At 54.5% G+C, this 12,643-nt stretch overlaps 14 non-coding genes across 14 annotated transcripts; all 14 read right to left on the bottom strand.

The window, feature by feature from the left end:
- Positions 1–85: 85 nt before the first annotated feature.
- Positions 86–203, bottom strand: LOC126446022 (5S ribosomal RNA). Its single transcript, XR_007583223.1, has one exon. It is a non-coding gene; the product is annotated as a 5S ribosomal RNA (ribosomal RNA).
- Positions 204–1,015: 812 nt separating this feature from the next.
- Positions 1,016–1,134, bottom strand: LOC126446015 (5S ribosomal RNA). The gene has a single exon (XR_007583217.1). It is a non-coding gene; the product is annotated as a 5S ribosomal RNA (ribosomal RNA).
- An 812-nt stretch (positions 1,135–1,946) lies between these two features.
- LOC126446017 (5S ribosomal RNA) lies at positions 1,947–2,065 on the bottom strand. The gene has a single exon (XR_007583218.1). It is a non-coding gene; the product is annotated as a 5S ribosomal RNA (ribosomal RNA).
- An 815-nt stretch (positions 2,066–2,880) lies between these two features.
- On the bottom strand, positions 2,881–2,999 carry LOC126446014 (5S ribosomal RNA). The gene has a single exon (XR_007583216.1). It is a non-coding gene; the product is annotated as a 5S ribosomal RNA (ribosomal RNA).
- An 811-nt stretch (positions 3,000–3,810) lies between these two features.
- On the bottom strand, positions 3,811–3,929 carry LOC126446013 (5S ribosomal RNA). Its single transcript, XR_007583215.1, has one exon. It is a non-coding gene; the product is annotated as a 5S ribosomal RNA (ribosomal RNA).
- An 812-nt stretch (positions 3,930–4,741) lies between these two features.
- Positions 4,742–4,861, bottom strand: LOC126446018 (5S ribosomal RNA). Its single transcript, XR_007583219.1, has one exon. It is a non-coding gene; the product is annotated as a 5S ribosomal RNA (ribosomal RNA).
- An 811-nt stretch (positions 4,862–5,672) lies between these two features.
- On the bottom strand, positions 5,673–5,791 carry LOC126446012 (5S ribosomal RNA). Its single transcript, XR_007583214.1, has one exon. It is a non-coding gene; the product is annotated as a 5S ribosomal RNA (ribosomal RNA).
- An 815-nt stretch (positions 5,792–6,606) lies between these two features.
- Positions 6,607–6,725, bottom strand: LOC126446011 (5S ribosomal RNA). Its single transcript, XR_007583213.1, has one exon. It is a non-coding gene; the product is annotated as a 5S ribosomal RNA (ribosomal RNA).
- Positions 6,726–7,536: 811 nt separating this feature from the next.
- LOC126446010 (5S ribosomal RNA) lies at positions 7,537–7,655 on the bottom strand. The gene has a single exon (XR_007583212.1). It is a non-coding gene; the product is annotated as a 5S ribosomal RNA (ribosomal RNA).
- Positions 7,656–8,465: 810 nt separating this feature from the next.
- Positions 8,466–8,584, bottom strand: LOC126446009 (5S ribosomal RNA). The gene has a single exon (XR_007583211.1). It is a non-coding gene; the product is annotated as a 5S ribosomal RNA (ribosomal RNA).
- Positions 8,585–9,399: 815 nt separating this feature from the next.
- LOC126446007 (5S ribosomal RNA) lies at positions 9,400–9,518 on the bottom strand. Its single transcript, XR_007583209.1, has one exon. It is a non-coding gene; the product is annotated as a 5S ribosomal RNA (ribosomal RNA).
- An 812-nt stretch (positions 9,519–10,330) lies between these two features.
- Positions 10,331–10,449, bottom strand: LOC126446006 (5S ribosomal RNA). Its single transcript, XR_007583208.1, has one exon. It is a non-coding gene; the product is annotated as a 5S ribosomal RNA (ribosomal RNA).
- Positions 10,450–11,261: 812 nt separating this feature from the next.
- Positions 11,262–11,380, bottom strand: LOC126446004 (5S ribosomal RNA). The gene has a single exon (XR_007583207.1). It is a non-coding gene; the product is annotated as a 5S ribosomal RNA (ribosomal RNA).
- Positions 11,381–12,192: 812 nt separating this feature from the next.
- LOC126446003 (5S ribosomal RNA) lies at positions 12,193–12,311 on the bottom strand. The gene has a single exon (XR_007583206.1). It is a non-coding gene; the product is annotated as a 5S ribosomal RNA (ribosomal RNA).
- Positions 12,312–12,643: the final 332 nt, after the last annotated feature.

The raw sequence follows: 12,643 nt of genomic DNA, 5'->3' as shown, positions 1-12,643 counted from the left end.
GCATCTTGTCACAACAGAAAGGCAGTTTGAAAATTGGGCTGGCAGGGGTAGCGACATAATAACAAAACAAAAAGAAAAGGAAGGGAGCCAACAGCACCCGGGTTTCCCAGGCGTCACCCATCCAAGTACTAACCGGGCCCAATGATGCTTAACTTCGGTGATCGGACGAGAACCGGTGTATTCATCATGGTATGGCCGTTGGCACTCGTGCAAGGTAGGAGCACGGCGGAATTCGCGTTCGGCTTCTCTCCCAACACACAAAATGTTAGTTTTCCGCCGCATTTGACGAAAGCACTTCCTTCTGCAACAGCCAGTTCCTCGCGGACGGCGCGGGGGGCGCGCCCGGCGTCCCAGCAGACCGACGGCCGAATTAGCGGGCGCACCGCCGCGTGTGTGAGACGCACTGTTGCTCGTTGCACCTCCTGTCATTCGTTGGGCGCGTGCAGCCTTCGACACACGCGGAGGACGCATCTTGTCCCTGGTGTCCAGCGGAGGGCCTGTGCGGGGTGTGGCAGTGTCGTGCTGGAGGGCGCCACTGGTAGCGATGTGGGCTTCCTCGCCTCACACCAGGTGTCTGCGTAGTTTGCAGTGCATTCGCGCCATTCCTATCCCTGTCCCCGTCCCGACTTGTCCCGACTTTGCTCGACTGCCGCTCGCTGCCGCTCGGGTCGTGGTCCATATGACAGCGCAAGCACGACAAACGTCTGCGGGACGAGACGAGACGACTAAGGAATAAATTCGTGATTACAAATCAAATTTGGAACTTTACACAAAAATTGGCGGTGACGTATTTCAGAAATCAACTGCCGATTCGTACTGTTTTGTCGTTATCAAAGTCTTCTTGGCAAACTTGGTTAGCACATTCTCCCTCAAACTGAGTTAATTACTGCATTTTCGTACCATTACAGTAGTTTAAAAGGGTTAAGGAAGCATCTTTGTCACAACAGAAAGGCAGTTTGAAAATTGGGCTGGCAGGGGTAGCGACATAATAACAAAACAAAAAGAAAAGGAAGGGAGCCAACAGCACCCGGGTTTCCCAGGCGGTCACCCATCCAAGTACTAACCGGGCCCAATGATGCTTAACTTCGGTGATCGGACGAGAACCGGTGTATTCATCATGGTATGGCCGTTGGCACTCGTGCAAGGTAGGAGCACGGCGGAATTCGCGTTCGGCTTCTCTCCCAACACACAAAATGTTAGTTTTCCGCCGCATTTGACGAAAGCACTTCCTTCTGCAACAGCCAGTTCCTCGCGGACGGCGCGGGGGGCGCGCCCGGCGTCCCAGCAGACCGACGGCCGAATTAGCGGGCGCACCGCCGCGTGTGTGAGACGCACTGTTGCTCGTTGCACCTCCTGTCATTCGTTGGGCGCGTGCAGCCTTCGACACACGCGGAGGACGCATCTTGTCCCTGGTGTCCAGCGGAGGGCCTGTGCGGGGTGTGGCAGTGTCGTGCTGGAGGGCGCCACTGGTAGCGATGTGGGCTTCCTCGCCTCACACCAGGTGTCTGCGTAGTTTGCAGTGCATTCGCGCCATTCCTATCCCTGTCCCCGTCCCGACTTGTCCCGACTTTGCTCGACTGCCGCTCGCTGCCGCTCGGGTCGTGGTCCATATGACAGCGCAAGCACGACAAACGTCTGCGGGACGAGACGAGACGACTAAGGAATAAATTCGTGATTACAAATCAAATTTGGAACTTTACACAAAAATTGGCGGTGACGTATTTCAGAAATCAACTGCCGATTCGTACTGTTTTGTCGTTATCAAAGTCTTCTTGGCAAACTTGGTTAGCACATTCTCCCTCAAACTGAGTTAATTACTGCATTTTCGTACCATTACAGTAGTTTAAAAGGGTTAAGGAAGCATCTTTGTCACAACAGAAAGGCAGTTTGAAAATTGGGCTGGCAGGGGTAGCGACATAATAACAAAACAAAAAGAAAAGGAAGGGAGCCAACAGCACCCGGGTTTCCCAGGCGGTCACCCATCCAAGTACTAACCGGGCCCAATGATGCTTAACTTCGGTGATCGGACGAGAACCGGTGTATTCATCATGGTATGGCCGTTGGGCCACTCGTGCAAGGTAGGAGCACGGCGGAATTCGCGTTCGGCTTCTCTCCCAACACACAAAATGTTAGTTTTCCGCCGCATTTGACGAAAGCACTTCCTTCTGCAACAGCCAGTTCCTCGCGGACGGCGCGGGGGGCGCGCCCGGCGTCCCAGCAGACCGACGGCCGAATTAGCGGGCGCACCGCCGCGTGTGTGAGACGCACTGTTGCTCGTTGCACCTCCTGTCATTCGTTGGGCGCGTGCAGCCTTCGACACACGCGGAGGACGCATCTTGTCCCTGGTGTCCAGCGGAGGGCCTGTGCGGGGTGTGGCAGTGTCGTGCTGGAGGGCGCCACTGGTAGCGATGTGGGCTTCCTCGCCTCACACCAGGTGTCTGCGTAGTTTGCAGTGCATTCGCGCCATTCCTATCCCTGTCCCCGTCCCGACTTGTCCCCGACTTTGCTCGACTGCCGCTCGCTGCCGCTCGGGTCGTGGTCCATATGACAGCGCAAGCACGACAAAACGTCTGCGGGACGAGACGAGACGACTAAGGAATAAATTCGTGATTACAAATCAAATTTGGAACTTTACACAAAAATTGGCGGTGACGTATTTCAGAAATCAACTGCCGATTCGTACTGTTTTGTCGTTATCAAAGTCTTCTTGGCAAACTTGGTTAGCACATTCTCCCTCAAACTGAGTTAATTACTGCATTTTCGTACCATTACAGTAGTTTAAAAGGGTTAAGGAAGCATCTTTGTCACAACAGAAAGGCAGTTTGAAATTGGGCTGGCAGGGGTAGCGACATAATAACAAAACAAAAAGAAAAGGAAGGGAGCCAACAGCACCCGGGTTTCCCAGGCGGTCACCCATCCAAGTACTAACCGGGCCCAATGATGCTTAACTTCGGTGATCGGACGAGAACCGGTGTATTCATCATGGTATGGCCGTTGGCACTCGTGCAAGGTAGGAGCACGGCGGAATTCGCGTTCGGCTTCTCTCCCAACACACAAAATGTTAGTTTCCGCCGCATTTGACGAAAGCACTTCCTTCTGCAACAGCCAGTTCCTCGCGGACGGCGCGGGGGGCGCGCCCGGCGTCCCAGCAGACCGACGGCCGAATTAGCGGGCGCACCGCCGCGTGTGTGAGACGCACTGTTGCTCGTTGCACCTCCTGTCATTCGTTGGGCGCGTGCAGCCTTCGACACACGCGGAGGACGCATCTTGTCCCTGGTGTCCAGCGGAGGGCCTGTGCGGGGTGTGGCAGTGTCGTGCTGGAGGGCGCCACTGGTAGCGATGTGGGCTTCCTCGCCTCACACCAGGTGTCTGCGTAGTTTGCAGTGCATTCGCGCCATTCCTATCCCTGTCCCCGTCCCGACTTGTCCCGACTTTGCTCGACTGCCGCTCGCTGCCGCTCGGGTCGTGGTCCATATGACAGCGCAAGCACGACAAACGTCTGCGGGACGAGACGAGACGACTAAGGAATAAATTCGTGATTACAAATCAAATTTGGAACTTTACACAAAAATTGGCGGTGACGTATTTCAGAAATCAACTGCCGATTCGTACTGTTTTGTCGTTATCAAAGTCTTCTTGGCAAACTTGGTTAGCACATTCTCCCTCAAACTGAGTAATTACTGCATTTTCGTACCATTACAAGTAGTTTAAAAGGGTTAAGGAAGCATCTTTGTCACAACAGAAAGGCAGTTTGAAAATTGGGCTGGCAGGGGTAGCGACATAATAACAAAACAAAAAGAAAAGGAAGGGAGCCAACAGCACCCGGGTTTCCCAGGCGGTCACCCATCCAAGTACTAACCGGGCCCAATGATGCTTAACTTCGGTGATCGGACGAGAACCGGTGTATTCATCATGGTATGGCCGTTGGCACTCGTGCAAGGTAGGAGCACGGCGGAATTCGCGTTCGGCTTCTCTCCCAACACACAAAATGTTAGTTTTCCGCCGCATTTGACGAAAGCACTTCCTTCTGCAACAGCCAGTTCCTCGCGGACGGCGCGGGGGGCGCGCCCGGCGTCCCAGCAGACCGACGGCCGAATTAGCGGGCGCACCGCCGCGTGTGTGAGACGCACTGTTGCTCGTTGCACCTCCTGTCATTCGTTGGGCGCGTGCAGCCTTCGACACACGCGGAGGACGCATCTTGTCCCTGGTGTCCAGCGGAGGGCCTGTGCGGGGTGTGGCAGTGTCGTGCTGGAGGGCGCCACTGGTAGCGATGTGGGCTTCCTCGCCTCACACCAGGTGTCTGCGTAGTTTGCAGTGCATTCGCGCCATTCCTATCCCTGTCCCGTCCCGACTTGTCCCGACTTTGCTCGACTGCCGCTCGCTGCCGCTCGGGTCGTGGTCCATATGACAGCGCAAGCACGACAAACGTCTGCGGGACGAGACGAGGACGACTAAGGAATAAATTCGTGATTACAAATCAAATTTGGAACTTTACACAAAAATTGGCGGTGACGTATTTCAGAAATCAACTGCCGATTCGTACTGTTTTGTCGTTATCAAAGTCTTCTTGGCAAACTTGGTTAGCACATTCTCCCTCAAACTGAGTTAATTACTGCATTTTCGTACCATTACAGTAGTTTAAAAGGGTTAAGGAAGCATCTTTGTCACAACAGAAAGGCAGTTTGAAAATTGGGCTGGCAGGGGTAGCGACATAATAACAAAACAAAAAGAAAAGGAAGGGAGCCAACAGCACCCGGGTTTCCCAGGCGGTCACCCATCCAAGTACTAACCGGGGCCCAATGATGCTTAACTTCGGTGATCGGACGAGAACCGGTGTATTCATCATGGTATGGCCGTTGGCACTCGTGCAAGGTAGGAGCACGGCGGAATTCGCGTTCGGCTTCTCTCCCAACACACAAAATGTTAGTTTTCCGCCGCATTTGACGAAAGCACTTCCTTCTGCAACAGCCAGTTCCTCGCGGACGGCGCGGGGGGCGCGCCCGGCGTCCCAGCAGACCGACGGCCGAATTAGCGGGCGCACCGCCGCGTGTGTGAGACGCACTGTTGCTCGTTGCACCTCCTGTCATTCGTTGGGCGCGTGCAGCCTTCGACACACGCGGAGGACGCATCTTGTCCCTGGTGTCCAGCGGAGGGCCTGTGCGGGGTGTGGCAGTGTCGTGCTGGAGGGCGCCACTGGTAGCGATGTGGGCTTCCTCGCCTCACACCAGGTGTCTGCGTAGTTTGCAGTGCATTCGCGCCATTCCTATCCCTGTCCCCGTCCCGACTTGTCCCGACTTTGCTCGACTGCCGCTCGCTGCCGCTCGGGTCGTGGTCCATATGACAGCGCAAGCACGACAAACGTCTGCGGGACGAGACGAGACGACTAAGGAATAAATTCGTGATTACAAATCAAATTTGGAACTTTACACAAAAATTGGCGGTGACGTATTTCAGAAATCAACTGCCGATTCGTACTGTTTTGTCGTTATCAAAGTCTTCTTGGCAAACTTGGTTAGCACATTCTCCCTCAAACTGAGTAATTACTGCATTTTCGTACCATTACAGTAGTTTAAAAGGGTTAAGGAAGCATCTTTGTCACAACAGAAAGGCAGTTTGAAAATTGGGCTGGCAGGGGTAGCGACATAATAACAAAACAAAAAGAAAAGGAAGGGAGCCAACAGCACCCGGGTTTCCCAGGCGGTCACCCATCCAAGTACTAACCGGGCCCAATGATGCTTAACTTCGGTGATCGGACGAGAACCGGTGTATTCATCATGGTATGGCCGTTGGCACTCGTGCAAGGGTAGGAGCACGGCGGAAATTCGCGTTCGGCTTCTCTCCCAACACACAAAATGTTAGTTTTCCGCCGCATTTGACGAAAGCACTTCCTTCTGCAACAGCCAGTTCCTCGCGGACGGCGCGGGGGGCGCGCCCGGCGTCCCAGCAGACCGACGGCCGAATTAGCGGGCGCACCGCCGCGTGTGTGAGACGCACTGTTGCTCGTTGCACCTCCTGTCATTCGTTGGGCGCGTGCAGCCTTCGACACACGCGGAGGACGCATCTTGTCCCTGGTGTCCAGCGGAGGGCCTGTGCGGGGTGTGGCAGTGTCGTGCTGGAGGGCGCCACTGGTAGCGATGTGGGCTTCCTCGCCTCACACCAGGTGTCTGCGTAGTTTGCAGTGCATTCGCGCCATTCCTATCCCTGTCCCCGTCCCGACTTGTCCCGACTTTGCTCGACTGCCGCTCGCTGCCGCTCGGGTCGTGGTCCATATGACAGCGCAAGCACGACAAACGTCTGCGGGACGAGACGAGACGACTAAGGAATAAATTCGTGATTACAAATCAAATTTGGAACTTTACACAAAAATTGGCGGTGACGTATTTCAGAAATCAACTGCCGATTCGTACTGTTTTGTCGTTATCAAAGTCTTCTTGGCAAACTTGGTTAGCACATTCTCCCTCAAACTGAGTTAATTACTGCATTTTCGTACCATTACAGTAGTTTAAAAAGGGTTAAGGAAGCATCTTTGTCACAACAGAAAGGCAGTTTGAAAATTGGGCTGGCAGGGGTAGCGACATAATAACAAAACAAAAAGAAAAGGAAGGGAGCCAACAGCACCCGGGTTTCCCAGGCGGTCACCCATCCAAGTACTAACCGGGCCCAATGATGCTTAACTTCGGTGATCGGACGAGAACCGGTGTATTCATCATGGTATGGCCGTTGGCACTCGTGCAAGGTAGGAGCACGGCGGAATTCGCGTTCGGCTTCTCTCCCAACACACAAAATGTTAGTTTTCCGCCGCATTTGACGAAAGCACTTCCTTCTGCAACAGCCAGTTCCTCGCGGACGGCGCGGGGGGCGCGCCCGGCGTCCCAGCAGACCGACGGCCGAATTAGCGGGCGCACCGCCGCGTGTGTGAGACGCACTGTTGCTCGTTGCACCTCCTGTCATTCGTTGGGCGCGTGCAGCCTTCGACACACGCGGAGGACGCATCTTGTCCCTGGTGTCCAGCGGAGGGCCTGTGCGGGTGTGGCAGTGTCGTGCTGGAGGGCGCCACTGGTAGCGATGTGGGCTTCCTCGCCTCACACCAGGTGTCTGCGTAGTTTGCAGTGCATTCGCGCCATTCCTATCCCTGTCCCCGTCCCGACTTGTCCCGACTTTGCTCGACTGCCGCTCGCTGCCGCTCGGGTCGTGGTCCATATGACAGCGCAAGCACGACAAACGTCTGCGGGACGAGACGAGACGACTAAGGAATAAATTCGTGATTACAAATCAAATTTGGAACTTTACACAAAAATTGGCGGTGACGTATTTCAGAAATCAACTGCCGATTCGTACTGTTTTGTCGTTATCAAAGTCTTCTTGGCAAACTTGGTTAGCACATTCTCCCTCAAACTGAGTTAATTACTGCATTTTCGTACCATTACAGTAGTTTAAAAGGGTTAAGGAAGCATCTTTGTCACAACAGAAAGGCAGTTTGAAAATTGGGCTGGCAGGGGTAGCGACATAATAACAAAACAAAAAGAAAAGGAAGGGAGCCAACAGCACCCGGGTTTCCCAGGCGGTCACCCATCCAAGTACTAACCGGGCCCAATGATGCTTAACTTCGGTGATCGGACGAGAACCGGTGTATTCATCATGGTATGGCCGTTGGCACTCGTGCAAGGTAGGAGCACGGCGGAATTCGCGTTCGGCTTCTCTCCCACACACAAAATGTTAGTTTTCCGCCGCATTTGACGAAAGCACTTCCTTCTGCAACAGCAGTTCCTCGCGGACGGCGCGGGGGGCGCGCCCGGCGTCCCAGCAGACCGACGGCCGAATTAGCGGGCGCACCGCCGCGTGTGTGAGACGCACTGTTGCTCGTTGCACCTCCTGTCATTCGTTGGGCGCGTGCAGCCTTCGACACACGCGGAGGACGCATCTTGTCCCTGGTGTCCAGCGGAGGGCCTGTGCGGGGTGTGGCAGTGTCGTGCTGGAGGGCGCCACTGGTAGCGATGTGGGCTTCCTCGCCTCACACCAGGTGTCTGCGTAGTTTGCAGTGCATTCGCGCCATTCCTATCCCTGTCCCCGTCCCGACTTGTCCCGACTTTGCTCGACTGCCGCTCGCTGCCGCTCGGGTCGTGGTCCATATGACAGCGCAAGCACGACAAACGTCTGCGGGACGAGACGAGACGACTAAGGAATAAATTCGTGATTACAAATCAAATTTGGAACTTTACACAAAAATTGGCGGTGACGTATTTCAGAAATCAACTGCCGATTCGTACTGTTTTGTCGTTATCAAAGTCTTCTTGGCAAACTTGGTTAGCACATTCTCCCTCAAACTGAGTTAATTACTGCATTTTCGTACCATTACAGTAGTTTAAAAGGGTTAAGGAAGCATCTTTGTCACAACAGAAAGGCAGTTTGAAAATTGGGCTGGCAGGGGTAGCGACATAATAACAAAACAAAAAGAAAAGGAAGGGAGCCAACAGCACCCGGGTTTCCCAGGCGGTCACCCATCCAAGTACTAACCGGGCCCAATGATGCTTAACTTCGGTGATCGGACGAGAACCGGTGTATTCATCATGGTATGGCCGTTGGCACTCGTGCAAGGTAGGAGCACGGCGGAATTCGCGTTCGGCTTCTCTCCCAACACACAAAATGTTAGTTTTCCGCCGCATTTGACGAAAGCACTTCCTTCTGCAACAGCCAGTCCATCCTCGCGGACGGCGCGGGGGGCGCGCCCGGCGTCCCAGCAGACCGACGGCCGAATTAGCGGGCGCACCGCCGCGTGTGTGAGACGCACTGTTGCTCGTTGCACCTCCTGTCATTCGTTGGGCGCGTGCAGCCTTCGACACACGCGGAGGACGCATCTTGTCCCTGGTGTCCAGCGGAGGGCCTGTGCGGGGTGTGGCAGTGTCGTGCTGGAGGGCGCCACTGGTAGCGATGTGGGCTTCCTCGCCTCACACCAGGTGTCTGCGTAGTTTGCAGTGCATTCGCGCCATTCCTATCCCTGTCCCCGTCCCGACTTGTCCCGACTTTGCTCGACTGCCGCTCGCTGCCGCTCGGGTCGTGGTCCATATGACAGCGCAAGCACGACAAACGTCTGCGGGACGAGACGAGACGACTAAGGAATAAATTCGTGATTACAAATCAAATTTGGAACTTTACACAAAAATTGGCGGTGACGTATTTCAGAAATCAACTGCCGATTCGTACTGTTTTGTCGTTATCAAAGTCTTCTTGGCAAACTTGGTTAGCACATTCTCCCTCAAACTGAGTTAATTACTGCATTTTCGTACCATTACAGTAGTTTAAAAGGGTTAAGGAAGCATCTTTGTCACAACAGAAAGGCAGTTTGAAAATTGGGCTGGCAGGGGTAGCGACATAATAACAAAACAAAAAGAAAAGGAAGGGAGCCAACAGCACCCGGGTTTCCCAGGCGGTCACCCATCCAAGTACTAACCGGGCCCAATGATGCTTAACTTCGGTGATCGGACGAGAACCGGTGTATTCATCATGGTATGGCCGTTGGCACTCGTGCAAGGTAGGAGCACGGCGGAATTCGCGTTCGGCTTCTCTCCCAACACACAAAATGTTAGTTTTCCGCCGCATTTGACGAAAGCACTTCCTTCTGCAACAGCCAGTTCCTCGCGGACGGCGCGGGGGGCGCGCCCGGCGTCCCAGCAGACCGACGGCCGAATTAGCGGGCGCACCGCCGCGTGTGTGAGACGCACTGTTGCTCGTTGCACCTCCTGTCATTCGTTGGGCGCGTGCAGCCTTCGACACACGCGGAGGACGCATCTTGTCCCTGGTGTCCAGCGGAGGGCCTGTGCGGGGTGTGGCAGTGTCGTGCTGGAGGGCGCCACTGGTAGCGATGTGGGCTTCCTCGCCTCACACCAGGTGTCTGCGTAGTTTGCAGTGCATTCGCGCCATTCCTATCCCTGTCCCCGTCCCGACTTGTCCCGACTTTGCTCGACTGCCGCTCGCTGCCGCTCGGGTCGTGGTCCATATGACAGCGCAAGCACGACAAACGTCTGCGGGACGAGACGAGACGACTAAGGAATAAATTCGTGATTACAAATCAAATTTGGAACTTTACACAAAAATTGGCGGTGACGTATTTCAGAAATCAACTGCCGATTCGTACTGTTTTGTCGTTATCAAAGTCTTCTTGGCAAACTTGGTTAGCACATTCTCCCTCAAACTGAGTTAATTACTGCATTTTCGTACCATTACAGTAGTTTAAAAGGGTTAAGGAAGCATCTTTGTCACAACAGAAAGGCAGTTTGAAAATTGGGCTGGCAGGGGTAGCGACATAATAACAAAACAAAAAGAAAAGGAAGGGAGCCAACAGCACCCGGGTTTCCCAGGCGGTCACCCATCCAAGTACTAACCGGGCCCAATGATGCTTAACTTCGGTGATCGGACGAGAACCGGTGTATTCATCATGGTATGGCCGTTGGCACTCGTGCAAGGTAGGAGCACGGCGGAATTCGCGTTCGGCTTCTCTCCCAACACACAAAATGTTAGTTTTCCGCCGCATTTGACGAAAGCACTTCCTTCTGCAACAGCCAGTTCCTCGCGGACGGCGCGGGGGGCGCGCCCGGCGTCCCAGCAGACCGACGGCCGAATTAGCGGGCGCACCGCCGCGTGTGTGAGACGCACTGTTGCTCGTTGCACCTCCTGTCATTCGTTGGGCGCGTGCAGCCTTCGACACACGCGGAGGACGCATCTTGTCCCTGGTGTCCAGCGGAGGGCCTGTGCGGGGTGTGGCAGTGTCGTGCTGGAGGGCGCCACTGGTAGCGATGTGGGCTTCCTCGCCTCACACCAGGTGTCTGCGTAGTTTGCAGTGCATTCGCGCCATTCCTATCCCTGTCCCCGTCCCGACTTGTCCCGACTTTGCTCGACTGCCGCTCGCTGCCGCTCGGGTCGTGGTCCATATGACAGCGCAAGCACGACAAACGTCTGCGGGACGAGACGAGACGACTAAGGAATAAATTCGTGATTACAAATCAAATTTGGAACTTTACACAAAAATTGGCGGTGACGTATTTCAGAAATCAACTGCCGATTCGTACTGTTTTGTCGTTATCAAAGTCTTCTTGGCAAACTTGGTTAGCACATTCTCCCTCAAACTGAGTTAATTACTGCATTTTCGTACCATTACAGTAGTTTAAAAGGGTTAAGGAAGCATCTTTGTCACAACAGAAAGGCAGTTTGAAAATTGGGCTGGCAGGGGTAGCGACATAATAACAAAACAAAAAGAAAAGGAAGGGAGCCAACAGCACCCGGGTTTCCCAGGCGGTCACCCATCCAAGTACTAACCGGGCCCAATGATGCTTAACTTCGGTGATCGGACGAGAACCGGTGTATTCATCATGGTATGGCCGTTGGCACTCGTGCAAGGTAGGAGCACGGCGGAATTCGCGTTCGGCTTCTCTCCCAACACACAAAATGTTAGTTTTCCGCCGCATTTGACGAAAGCACTTCCTTCTGCAACAGCCAGTTCCTCGCGGACGGCGCGGGGGGCGCGCCCGGCGTCCCAGCAGACCGACGGCCGAATTAGCGGGCGCACCGCCGCGTGTGTGAGACGCACTGTTGCTCGTTGCACCTCCTGTCATTCGTGGGCGCGTGCAGCCTTCGACACACGCGGAGGACGCATCTTGTCCCTGGTGTCCAGCGGAGGGCCTGTGCGGGGTGTGGCAGTGTCGTGCTGGAGGGCGCCACTGGTAGCGATGTGGGCTTCCTCGCCTCACACCAGGTGTCTGCGTAGTTTGCAGTGCATTCGCGCCATTCCTATCCCTGTCCCCGTCCCGACTTGTCCCGACTTTGCTCGACTGCCGCTCGCTGCCGCTCGGGTCGTGGTCCATATGACAGCGCAAGCACGACAAACGTCTGCGGGACGAGACGAGACGACTAAGGAATAAATTCGTGATTACAAATCGAAATTTGGAACTTTACACAAAAATTGGCGGTGACGTATTTCAGAAATCAACTGCCGATTCGTACTGTTTTGTCGTTATCAAAGTCTTCTTGGCAAACTTGGTTAGCACATTCTCCCTCAAACTGAGTTAATTACTGCATTTTCGTACCATTACAGTAGTTTTAAAGGGTTAAGGAAGCATCTTTGTCACAACAGAAAGGCAGTTTGAAAATTGGGCTGGCAGGGGTAGCGACATAATAACAAAACAAAAAGAAAAGGAAGGGAGCCAACAGCACCCGGGTTTCCCAGGCGGTCACCCATCCAAGTACTAACCGGGCCCAATGATGCTTAACTTCGGTGATCGGACGAGAACCGGTGTATTCATCATGGTATGGCCGTTGGCACTCGTGCAAGGTAGGAGCACGGCGGAATTCGCGTTCGGCTTCTCTCCCAACACACAAAATGTTAGTTTTCCGCCGCATTTGCACTTCCTTCTGCAACAGCCAGTTCCTCGCGGACGGCGCGGGGGGCGCGCCCGGCGTCCCAGCAGACCGACGGCCGAATTAGCGGGCGCACCGCCGCGTGTGTGAGACGCACTGTTGCTCGTTGCACCTCCTGTCATTCGTTGGGCGCGTGCAGCCTTCGACACACGCGGAGGACGCATCTTGTCCCTGGTGTCCAGCGGAGGGCCTGTGCGGGGTGTGGCAGTGTCGTGCTGGAGGGCGCCACTGGTAG

Source organism: Schistocerca serialis, unplaced genomic scaffold (genome assembly GCF_023864345.2).
Source record: "Schistocerca serialis cubense isolate TAMUIC-IGC-003099 unplaced genomic scaffold, iqSchSeri2.2 HiC_scaffold_372, whole genome shotgun sequence".
Taxonomy (NCBI): Eukaryota; Metazoa; Arthropoda; class Insecta; order Orthoptera; family Acrididae; genus Schistocerca; species Schistocerca serialis.
This window is presented reverse-complemented; position numbering and strand designations above follow the sequence as displayed.